The sequence below is a fragment of the Diadema antillarum genome, unplaced genomic scaffold (genome assembly GCF_040938485.1).
Source record: "Diadema antillarum isolate AM-2024a unplaced genomic scaffold, OU_Dant_1.0 seq00001664_RagTag, whole genome shotgun sequence".
NCBI classification, from domain to species: domain Eukaryota; kingdom Metazoa; phylum Echinodermata; class Echinoidea; order Diadematoida; family Diadematidae; genus Diadema; species Diadema antillarum.
This window is the reverse complement of record NW_027272363.1, coordinates 254,260-267,676: the sequence shown is the minus strand read 5'-3', so window position 1 is coordinate 267,676 and position 13,417 is coordinate 254,260.

Below are 13,417 nucleotides of genomic sequence, written 5' to 3'. Positions count from 1 at the left end.
AACAGTTGTTAGTGTTTACACTCGAATCCTCCTAGATTCTCTGCTGGACGGTCAGGCTGTCCAAGCCGAAATGCAACAATCCCTGAATCACACTGATTCCAATTAACACTCTGCTACTCTCTAACTTCGCAATCTCGAAGTACCGTAGCCTGGTCCTGAGTGTTCCACAAATCATGTGGCATCTGAATTTTGTGCCCAAACGTTGCATATTTATACATTTATTGGACCATAGGTCTCCATGTAAAATAAATTAAATGAAGTGACTTCCTAAAAAGTTTTCATAGAAGTCCTGCCCCCTTTTATTATTGGTTGGCGTTTTCTGTCTGTCAAAACTTTCCTGAGTATCTCATTTTGCATTGGTCAAGCCTCTGCTTGACGTCATCACTTCCTGTCCACGGAAACCAAAATTCTTTGAAGTGGTCCTGTTTTGACCTAGCTAGAAACTTGTGTTTGACGTCGTGAATGACGTCCACATACCAGTTAGTATGAGGCATACTACCAGGGATAACCTTTCCTCGTATTTTGACGTCATGTAGGATTTACTCATCCCCAAAACATTTAATTCCAAATCACTCTCTTTTACTTTGATTGTGCATCGCAACATCTCCTTATATGGTTATTTTGATGCAAGCTTTTGTCTTTAAAGCTGCACTTCTTTTGTTGCCATTGCGATAACATCAATTTCTTACATGAGCTACCTAATAAGCAGTAGTACAATGAGACAAATTATTACGTGACAAATACAAAATATGTCATATCATGACAGTATCTATAAAAATAACATTAATCCATATTTGTATTTTTAATGCAGATCATATTGCGGGGTTCTCAAACCAGCCTGCCCTTGTTAGTTTCAAAAATGTAAGTATCAAATTTACGTGGTTTGTTTGTGAACTAATTTGACGAACAAGTATTGCTGCTTATGCAGGATTGGACACTGTCGTTCCTTGCTTTGTTGTCAGTCATCGAAATTAACCCGAGATTCTTGTCGTTAATAACTAGGTGTTTACTAAACAATGCTTTATATCCTTAATTTTACTCTGATGTAAACCCAGCGAAAAACCCATCTATATTTTGAATAAGTTTACGGAAAAAGAGAATTTGGCCAAGAGCGGATGTGAGGTAACTGAAAAATTAATGGTGGATGGCTCCTTGCATCCCGATCCTTTTTAAACTGTGAATTCCTGACATTCCTTGGACCAAATCATGTCAACAACCCGCAATTACATGCTTCGTGTACGGACATTTTGAAAAATAACGTTCCCTTACCAAGCCAGCCTAGTGCGGTGTTTTAATATTATGACATAATCCTGCATTGTCATAATCTATCAAAATTCTGTGTGTAATTCTGGGAAACAATGGTTTTAGAGATTTATCAACTTATACCTCTGGATTGGTGTAGTGCCTAACAGGATGAAAATCGTTAAAGTAGTACGAGGGGCACAGAGGATGAACAGGGAAATTATCGCCCAATATCGTTATTGGCATCTTTTTCCAAATTACTTATTGGAAAGACTGGTATTCACACGTGATTCGATTTTAAACGACTGTAATTCATTCATAACAGCAAAATTGGTTTTCGCAAAAATGGAATATGGAACAATTAAAACAAAACAAAAAAGAAACAAACTTCTGTGGCTCTGAAATCTGTACGCTTACATTTACTGATTCATCCGCGAATCGCGGGTAGTCTCATAGTACCTCCTAGATAGTCCATGGGCCAAGACCCGAAAAATGGGTTGTTGGTACCATCTGAGGTGGCACAACCTTTTTGGTGTCAGTTTGTTTGTCGGGCATAGATATGCTTATCAAGCTATGATAGCATTTCCAAATGAGTAGCTTAGTCATGATAAATGAATTTTTAACCAATTTGGTCTCGTTTTTATATCCCTATACTTCTGAATCGAAACTAAACCGCTATACAAAGAAGAGCACTGCCTTCTGTATGTCCACAGTAGTCCATGGGCCAGGCCAGATATTGGTACTATCTGAGGTGGCAATACCTTTTTGGTGTTATTTTGTTTGTCGGGCATAGATATGCTTATCAAGCTATGATAGCATTTCCAAATGAGTAGCTTAGTCATAGTAAATGAATTTTTAACCAATTTGGTCTCGTTGTTATATCCCTATACTTCTGAATCGAAACTAACCGCTATACAAAGCAGATCACTGTCTTCCGTATGCTCCACAGAGCTGTAAAATGCAGCTCTGCATGTGTCTGTGGTATGTTCACAGGTGTTCTGTTGTAAACGCGGTGCGCTTAGTCTTTATTCAAGGCAGCGAAGGGAATATCCAAAGGTTATGATGTCCATAGCGCTTAGTCTTTATCCTAGACGGCGAAGGGAATATCCAAAGCGTATGATAAAGTGTATATCCTTTTATCTAAAAACAACAACAACAACAACAAAAGCAATTCCTCGTGAATTTTACCGTATCTTTCAATTATTTATCATTTTCCGGCGAAAACGCTGCGGTGAAAACGCTGATACCACGCCAATGTCGCTTTATTTTCCTCCAACAATATAAGATAATGCAAAAACAATGTACCGGTACACTACGATACATTATAATGAATGATATTGTAAATGAACAGAGTGATTTTTGTTTAAAACTGATGTATTTGTTGATAGGGTAGTATAAAAACAGTATAGATAATCCCTTTTGAGAGGAACTTTAGATATGATAACGGTACATTGGTCTAGATAAAGACTAAGCGCACTGCGTGACAGCTGTGGACATCATAACCCTTTGGATATTCCCTTCGCTGCCTTGGGTAAAGACTAAGCGCACCGCGTTTACAACAGAACACCTGTGGACATACAGAAGGCAGTGCTCTTCTTTGTATAGCTGTTTAGTTTCGATTCAGAAGTATAGGGATATAAAAACGAGACCAAATTGGTTAAAAATTCATTTATTATGACTAAGCTACTCATTTGGAAATGCTATCATAGCTTGATAAGCATATCTATGCCCGACAAACAAACTGACACCAAAAAGGTTGTGCCACCTCAGATGGTACCAACAACCCATTTTTCGGGTCTTGGCCCATGGACTACAGGTGTTCTGTTGTAAACGCGGTGCGCTTAGTCTTTATTCAAGGCAGCGAAGGGAATATCCAAAGAGTTATGATGTCCACAGCTGTCACGCGGTGCGCTTAGTCTTTATCTAGACCAATGTACCGTTATCATATCTAAAGTTCCTCATAAAAGGGATTATCTATACTGTTTTTATACTACCCTATCAACAAATACATCAGTTTTAAACAAAAATCACTCTGTTCATTTACAATAATGTATCGTAGTGTACCGGTACATTGTTTTTGCATTATCTTATATTGTTGGAGGGAAATAAAGCGACATTGGCGTGGTATCAGCGTTTTCACCGTAGCGTTTTCGCCGGAAAATGATAAATAATTGAAAGATACGGTAAAATTCACGAGGAATTGCTTTTGTTGTTGTTGTTGTTTTTAGATAAAAGGATATACACTGTATCATACGCTTTGGATACTCCCTTCGCCGTCTAGAATAGAGACTAAGCGCTGTGGACATCATAACCTTTGGATATTCCCTTCGCTGCCTTGAATAAAGACTAAGCGCACCGCGTTTACAATAGAACACCTGTGAACATTCCATAGAGCTGCATTTTACAGCTCTACGGAACATACAGAAGACAGTGCTCTTCTTTGTATAGCGGTTAGTTTCGATTCAGAAGTATAGGGATATAACAACGAGACCAAATTGGTTAAAAATTCATTTACTATGACTAAGCTACTCATTTGGAAATGCTATCATAGCTTGATAAGCATATCTATGCACGACAAACAAAATGACACCAAAAAGGTTTTGCCACCTCAGATGATACCAATATCTGTCCTGGCCCATGGACTAAGAAGCCTGCAGATCTGGTACTCTGCACTGCTCTGGCGATAAAGGTCCAGTGGCCACTATTTGACGTATCGGCATGCTCAGCCCTGCTAGCCCGACTGCATGTTGCGCATACTGTGCATGTTTTTGTTTTTGTGTTGTTGTTTTTTTTTCATCTGTGATGACCAGGACTCTCTTAGATTGTAAACAAATGACGTGCATTTAAATCTCATTTTTATATGCATAAGTTACATTGTACTTTACTTTGTTTATGTGCAATTGTCATATTGTATACTTTCGTCGGAAATGAAATAAAATGAAATGAAATGAAAGGAAAATAAAAACAAATAGTCAGGTGCGTTGTTCAAATAGCCCAATTCTAAACTTGTGCTCTTGACCGATTGCTGTTCAAAAAGGGAATTACATGACTCGGTCTAACTACGATGTTAATGTTGTTATCTGAATATCAGTAATTCCATTGTCATTGTTAATGTTTTATACACGAAATTTTTTCGTAGAAATATCGACGCAATTAATCTATTATGTAATAATGATTATGTAACCGACCATGACCTGTATCAACTGTCCACCTGTACCTCGGTGAGGAAATATTTTGTCATGTCTTGCTAATCAGTGATACAGGACGTGACTTTACTTTGTGTAAACCTTTAGTGAAAGCAGACAAACCTCTTCTTTCCCTTTCTCCTTTCAACTATCCTATATCTATGCAAGTCATCCCTCCCTCCTATTCTCCTTCCGATGTATATTATAATATTATGTTATACTACGGGGGCTGCACGCAAATCAAGCTACGCTTATGCTGTAGCCCCTCTGTATTATTCATTGTTGTATGTTTTGTTGTACTTTTGCTGTACATTGTACACAGGCAATGAACAAGCAAATACTTATATTTATGTTTGTACATGAATGTGTATAATTATTTACAATGATGATACAGAAACCAATAAATCAAATCAAATCAAATCAAATGTACTCTTGATATGGTCATCATAACAATGACGACGATAAAATTTACTTCATACAATCAGAACAGTTAGAAGGTGAATAAAAAAAAAAATGAAAAATCTTCCAGTACAAAATGACACATACTTTTATTCAACAGTAAAATCAGTCGTAATCATATTTATTTATTCCGTTTTATATCCACAGGGTAGCCCTTTCAGTTAAAAAACTGATTTACAAAGGGGCCCTGTGTAAAGTTTCATATAGGTTTTATTGTATGTTTGCTTTAACGGTAAGTAACAGATTTTTTATTTATTTGTAGGATTTGATGTAAGACCTAGATAAAGCACAATGAAAACGTTACATCACTACTTTACCTAGATAATATATTGTACAAACACCATTGTTTCGTAGAAAAATTGAATTCCATAAGTCTGTGCATGTTTGTTCGGGTAATGAACTTTCACCTTTTTATCTGGCTTTGTCTAATAAGAAATTTAAGTAGAACATCATATCAAAATGAATCAGAATGAACATCATGAATGAACATCAGAATGAACAGAAAGAACATCATATGAAAATGAATCAGAATCAGAATAAAAAATTAAAAAATAGAAAAATAGAAAAAAAAATTTCCTCTAAACCGAATGGTCTTGGCGTAATAAAAGATAAAGAGTGAAAGAACAAATATTCTAGAAAAGAAAATTAAAAAGGGAGAATTTCTCTCCATTGTTAAAGTTTATTTTGGTCTTTAGTTTAGTTGCATTTACACAATAGAATGTATGCAACTTTACATATTTTAGACCGCTTTAAGGAGAATTTGACGTTTTAATGGTTTTCTTTTCGTTAGTTTCCTGACGTAGAAACAAATTCAATATGAGTCATGCTGTACATGGATAAGTCATGCAGATAAATGTTTTCACTATCATCAGACTAACTATCAAATACAATTGTACACTGTAAAAACATCGGTGTTAGATTTAACACCACGGGTGTTAAATCTAACACCGATCAAACTTCAATAAAGGACCACACCCACAGGTGTTAAAAATGCACTGTGATGGTGTTGAAAAGTGTTCACCTGACACTTCGTGGTGTTAATTTGACACTGTACCTGGTGTTATTTTGACACTGTACCTGGTGTTATTTTGACACTGTACTGGTGTTAATTAAAAAATGACACCACATGGTGTTGATTTGATATTTGCTGGTGTTAATATTAATGGTTTAACACCCGTCCAGCTTCAATAAGGGACCACACCAGCTGGTGTTACTTTGGTGTAAATTTATTTTCACATTTTTTCAAAAATCTAGTATTTTAATGTAAAATTCTTGATCGTCTTGTTTAAATTAAAAATCAACAAGAAGTGCAGTTACTAAGAAACTCTTCAAAAAAACAGTTTAAAATTTGGAAACGACACCCGTAGGTGTTAATTTAACACCATAAATGAGCACCGAAAATTTAACACCAGCTTGGTGTTCACTATTTAACACCAGACTTTTTGCAATGTATTGTCCTTTTTTTCCACAGGGAGTAAAATGTTGCCGCCATTTCAAGTTCAAGGCAAAAGGCCGCTTCCACAGCTTCGAACGTCCTTGGGTTTATGACGGGCTCGCAGAAGATGGTGCAACTGGTTTGCAGGTTGTTGTAACGGGCAAAGGTTCCTTAAAGCAAGTGTGGCCAATTCTGGAGTTGGCGATGGTTGATTACCTCATTAAGCAGAAAATACTGAACGGTGCGTCTACATTCGTAGTCAACTACAACTCGTGTAGAGACAGGGATGACGAGCACAGTTATAAATGAGAAATGGTATTTGCCCTCCTCATCCCGATTTTCAAGAAATGGTTTAATTCTTTGTGTGAAAACAATACACGATTACCACCTAAATTATTGCTGAAAGGATGAAAATATCATCCTTACAACGTGTACAATGTAAATGGCATAAAGACTAAGTACTGATGTATAATGATAATATAGCATATGAAATCAAACTGAGAATGTACATAACGAAAAGGTAACTACAAAATATGACTTCATGGAAATACTGGAGTAGGACCTAATATTGAACTTTTAATGAAAATCTGTATAATTTTATAGCGAGAGATATACTAGTACAGAAATTTACGTGGATTCTAATAGAATTTTAAAACGCGGTGTTTAGCAATTGTATGAATCCGACCGTTTTACATTTGAACTGTGTACATCTTGATACATGCCTGAAAGAAATGTAAGCATTTTCCCTTTTTGGTAGCCGTCTTCATCTTGTAGACTATTTAATAAGGATTTAGTAAACTCAATACAAAGCTTTTAGTCTAGCTTCTAGCAGTTCAAGTCAGTTTGGAAAAGCATTTTCACAATTTACATCAAGAATTTTGTGCTCTTTTTTCATAACTTACATCAAGAATTTTGTACCCTTTTTTCTACTTGTTTGAATGTTATAAGTCCACCATTAAGAACTCGTATCAAAACAATAATTCCAAAGTTGGACAAATGCTGTTAACCCGATACAGACACGTATAAGATCTGATGTTGGAACGTTATATCATTCTGAACATACAGTTTTCTGATACCTTAAAAAAAAAAAAAAAAATCTGCAGTATGTGCTTCCCATCTCAGATTGGACTGAATAATACATACACGAAGCATCCTTACAGTTTCAACAAATCTCCAGCAACCGAGTCTCTGAAAACACTGCGTTTATTCCAGATGATTTTCATGCTATTCATAATCTTAGTTTTGCATTAAATATTCTTGAAATAAGCATCAAACCAGTGTTTAAGGTCTAGTAATTTGATAAAAATGATTATAGATATCTCAACTCTAGGTTATTACTTTATTCTTTTTCTGCCTCCCGACACAATGCAAACAAAACAAATATTACATCTCTCTCAAAATATTTCTCTCAAAGGTTCACATCGAAACGGTATGGTAAACCTCATAGGACCATTTAGTAGTAAGAGATGAAGTTCTGATAGTCTTCCAGCGGAGAGGTTATACTTCGTGAAAGTACTGGATCACTTTCATATGAACGAGAAATAATTTGCATCATTGCAGTTGTCTTCCAGGGTAGGCCCTACATCGTCATGTGTGTCTGGGGCTGAGAAGAGGGACTCACCTCAAGAAATATTTGAAGTTTATGGCGTGAATCTATCATTCACATACAACCTTTAATGTCTCAGCAAACAAATTCAAAGTCTTTTAAAAAATTCGGTAAACAACAAACAAATACGGAAAATAAGCAATACACTAACCGCTTCACACCGACTTTCATCAAATAATCGCTAAATAATGGTAACGTTAGACAGACAACGTTCAAGCCACGCCCAGATATCGCATTATGCCTTTTAATGTCACTGCAGTTAAACCGTGTACAGTCCAGTCATATTCAGCCTTGATGGCAAGCTCATGTGCCCCCGGGGATATTGTGAAGTGCGACCAGAAGTGTACTTTCTCGTGCAGCGTTCCCGAGCCCGATCTTGCTGGAGACACGGAGCTAGTTTGCTGTGAGAACGGAGCCTGGTCAGATGCATTTCCCACCTGCAAAGGTAGGAGTTAACGACCAAGCCGTTTGTCATTTCTTTAAAAAGTTAACCTTAAGATATTCTGAGTCATCTTGGGAGGAAACTCATGTCAAGAGTTGCTAACTTCTTACATAATCATCTTGAGTGATAAAGATTACGATAGGAAGAAAGACTAGTTTTCAAAACGAAACGGGTAGAAATATCTGGATAAATATCATTCCGTAATTACAAGCGTGTGGAGTGATTTTTACCAGAAGCATACCTTCTTGAATGTTCGGGATGATTAAAAAAAAATGTCTCTGGTTTTCCTTTCATGCTGTTGGTATGTGCAAATGAAGCTGACACTGATGCTACCAGTGAAAGAGTAACAAAGACGCTGAGCCCGTCGACACGGTCAATGACAACAGTAACGACATCGTACCAACCTATACCGTCGATGACTACAGTGATGACATCGGACCGGACTATCAGTCACGATAATTCTACAGCGACTTCCGCAGGAAAAACAGCATCAGAAATGGCTGCAAAAGTGACTTATCATACTGGAGGTCGTACAGGTCACTAGAACACTATTTTACAGAAATAGAAATCAAAAGAAAAAAAAATCATAGACAAACTTATCTTCATCCACTGTCATGTCATATGGTAGTCGATCCCTACCTATGATTACAAAATGATAGAAATCATTCCTTATCGCACATTTCCCTCATTAGTACATTCTAATATACACAGTGATTACTAACATTTGCATTACAAAACTGCAATCTAAAATTAAAAGTTATTAAAAGCACTGTTTGCAGTCGTATTACATGACCTCAAGCCTACAAATCGTGCTGTCTTTAATTTGTAAAATATCAGTTCAGTAGTGTAAGCACGTTTACGTAGATCTTGTTTGAAGGATTAACGTTTTGACGAAAAATATTTCATACGGTGTTTTGACATTTTGTTTTTCAATTTCAGATTCCTTTCATACGTCATTCCTTTACTTTTTGCTGCTCTCATTGTTGGTTCCTGTGATCATGTGTCTCATTCGGAAGTGTAAACGTAACAAGGTATTGTTGATGTTAAACTGTTCATAAACTCATGTTGAACATTTATATAGAATAAGATTAAATCTTTAAGGGGGATGAAGTGAAAGAGAGTCGGACATTAAATTTCAAAGATCAAAATGTTACATCATAAATGTCTCTTACATATTTAACGCGGGCATTCATACTTGGCACAAGTAAACTCGCTCAGTTTCAAAAGGGGGAAATCACAAACTGCCATTTCTAGCAAACTACAAGTTCTTTGCAATATCGTTAACGCTGAATCGTTTTCAAACTCAATGCCCACGACATACTGTGTCTACATGTTTAAAGAAGAACGCAGGATAATTTTCCAGACAAATGCATTGAACATCTATAAATTGGTTGTACCTGCTAAGGGTTATTGCTGCCCCCGGTTGAATCTATAGTGATTGTGATATAAAGGAATAAGCCAGTTCGGGGTTAGCTCATGGGCACATGGGTACACATGACTTTTCTTCTTTCTCAGTTCGTTAGGCACTCCACTAGCTTTCAAGGGACAGAAGGCATGAGCTTGCCCGACGTAACAATTTATGGAATTCATCAGTCATGTTTAATAAAAGATGAACTTGCATAGATCAGGTGACCAGACTGATCCACAATTAGCACTTTGGAAAGCATCCATTTCATTATTTTGCATTGAATGTATTTAAACAACATTTTTCTATTGATATTGTGAAATACCAATATTGCTGTCAGGTGAATGTGCTGGCAAGCAACATTAAGGATCACTTGAATAATCATTACATAACAGATGCTTATCTCAGTTATTTAACAACCAACATGCTCTGCTGGTACAGATGATCTTTTTCTGCTCATGCTCAAATAGTAGACTTGCTAAGGGGGTAAACGCTGCATTTTTTAGTAAAATTTGGCACAGATGTTCCCTAGGGCAATTGAAAAATTTTCATTTAAAGAGACACTCTGTATCTATGCAAATAAGCCTTAATTTGCATAATTTATGCAGAAAAACATATAAAAATTATAGAAAATATATGTGCATCCAGCAGAAATACCTAATTTGTTAGAAGTATTCTATAGAGTAAGTGGAAACAATTCCTGCAAAAATTGATTTCATACCTATGTAAATAAACATAAAATTTGCATAATTACGCAAGTTATTGTGCAAAAATCTGCATTTTTGAGAGAATTTCTAAACTATTAAGCACTGGATCTTGTAATACAAAGTTTGAACCTGGGATAGATGTTCCTTGGGTCAAAAGTAAATGATTCATCTGAAGAGACAAACTGCCTCTATGCAAACAACCTGTTATTTGCATAATATGCATATCAATACCTACACATCCACAGATAATCAGAACAAACAAAAAGCCTTAATGTGACAAAGTCTTAAATCGCTTTGGACTTAATATCCAAAAAGCTAATAGAATAAGATAATATTCTCACAACAACACTTTTCGGTTGCTTAAATTGTTTCCATATTATCTAATTAACTTAGGCATTTTATGCATAAATTATGTAAATAAGTACATCAGACGTGAAATTTCAAACCATATTGATCTTTGAAATGATTTTTGCTATCAATTTTCCCTCATTACATAAATGCTTTGCAGGGTGGGAAAAATAGCAATCGATAGTGACACTCTTAAGATATGATTATGCAAATCTAACAGTAGGGCCTACATATGAACAGGTGCAAATCGGAACAATATTGCCTACAAGAGGACTGTTTATCTCTTGCAAACAGTACACAACTGAGGTCATGGTTAGCATATCATTACAAAAAACACTACCAGCAATTAGTGAAAGTGTGAATTCTGATTTTCATTGTATTTTGTAGGCAATCAAGCGAATAAGAGGCTTTTAACATTAAACTGATTATAAATTTGTGCAAATTATGTGGATGCAAGGGTGTCTGCACACATTAAGAACTTACAAGCCTGAGTTAGAAACAAAGTCTGTTTCTGAAAAAAAAAAAAGTTAACTCAGTACACTATGAGCTACTATGGCATGGAAACTATGCTAGGAAATTTATACACAATAACATTTTGATAAGGCAATAATATGCAAAATTTGTCATGTGAACAATAAAGGAGATGTTATACTTTAAGTCGAATAATCTCAGTCTCTGACTTAAAATCAGTCAATTTCAACCATAAATCAAAGCAGAAATAATATGTTCATAGCCATAAAAGAGTATTTTCGATGGCTTTTACAGTTACTAGAATGTGATTTGTCAACAGATCGTCACAGGCTACTGTTTACGAGAATCGTAAATGTCATATTCTCCCTGGTTGTGATTGTTTTCCCTTGGGATAATGTAACTCCCTGGCCTTCCAAAGAATGTTATATTCCACCGCATATCAGCTAATACCTGTATAGATGATCATGACCTACACGATCTTGAAGCTTTTTCCAAAAAATAATTATGTTAACTGGTTTAGTGTAAAGATGTCAGGGGTTAAATTAAAAGAAATACACAGGTAGAAATGTAAAAGGTAAGAATGTCAGAGGTTATACATGTGTGCATCAAAATTAACTTCCATGCGACCCATACATTAAATGTAATGATGGTGATGACTATACCATGTCACTGAATTCCATTTCCTTTCCTACTTATCAAGAGGAAACAAAAACACTTGAGAGGGGAGGGCTTAACATTTTTTCGATAATCAACAAAGGTATCACTGTCAGGTAGAACATGCACAAATATGTACTAAGTTTCATGATACCTTGATACACATTCAAGATATGAAAGAAAAGGTAAAACATAGCGCTGTCATTAGAGCTTTGACATTTTGGCAGGAAATTTCCCAGAGAATATCCATTAGGTAATACATGTAAATATTAAGTTTCAAGAAAAATCCTACAAGCATTGCAAAAACATAAGGGAAATAGTGAAATTTTGAGGGCCCAATTGACCTTGATCTTTGACCCCTGACCTTTGACAAATGACCCCTAAATTCCCTAGAAAATCACTGCCAATACCAAGTTCCATGAAGACACCTTGAACCATTTGCGAGATTCAGAGAAAAAAGTGAAATCATAACATTTTCACCTGAACTTTGACCTTTGACCTCTTGATCTGAAACTCTCTGGAGAATCTTATTTTGGTAGTACATTGTATGCAGTCAGTAAGTTTGAAGAAAGTACCTTCATACACATGTACGTTGCATAGATATGAGGAAAATAATGAAATTTTAGCATTGACCTTGAACTTTTTTGACTTTGACCTCTTGCCGATTTTACTTAAAAACTGCTTAATCACTTGCCCCATCATACGTCATCTTTGGACCAGGTTTGGTGAAATTTGCATAATCCAGTCTTGAGTTATCGCGTAAACTGATACAATTTCTCAAGTCGACCTTGACCATTGACTTCTGGTACATCCGGGTATTGATATGCACAATATGCTAATTAGGTGGTATTTGCATAGACAAATAGTGTTTTGATATTACAAAACCATTTCCTTTTGACTGAAGGAAATGCATACTACTTCCGAAGTTTTCATTATAAAGTGCAGTTCTTTGACTGTAAGAAAAACGTTAGAAATAATGTTTTTACTTTACTTTCTTTAGTAATTATGTAAATTAGCTGGTAATGATGGTTCAATTATTCAAATTCTTTTCTCATTTTGTTTCATAAAGTGTTTCTAACGGATTATATCTATCTAGGATGAGATTTAAGGGGAGTTTCATTAAAGCTTCATTAAGGCTTTTTCTTTGTTCTGATTATCTATAGATGTGTAGGTATTGATATGCATATTATGCAAATAACAGGTTGTTTGCATAGAGACAGTTTGTCTCTTCAGATGAATCATTTACTTTTGACCCAAGGAACATCCATCCCAGGTTCAAACTTTGTACTACAAGATCCAGTGCTTAATAGTTAAAAAAATTCTTTCAAAAATGCAGCTTTTTGCACAATAAATTGCGCAATTATGCAAATTTTATGTTTATCTACATAGGTATAAAATCAATTTTGGCAGGAATTGTTTCTACATACTCTATAGAGTACTTGTATCGAATTAGGTATTTCCGC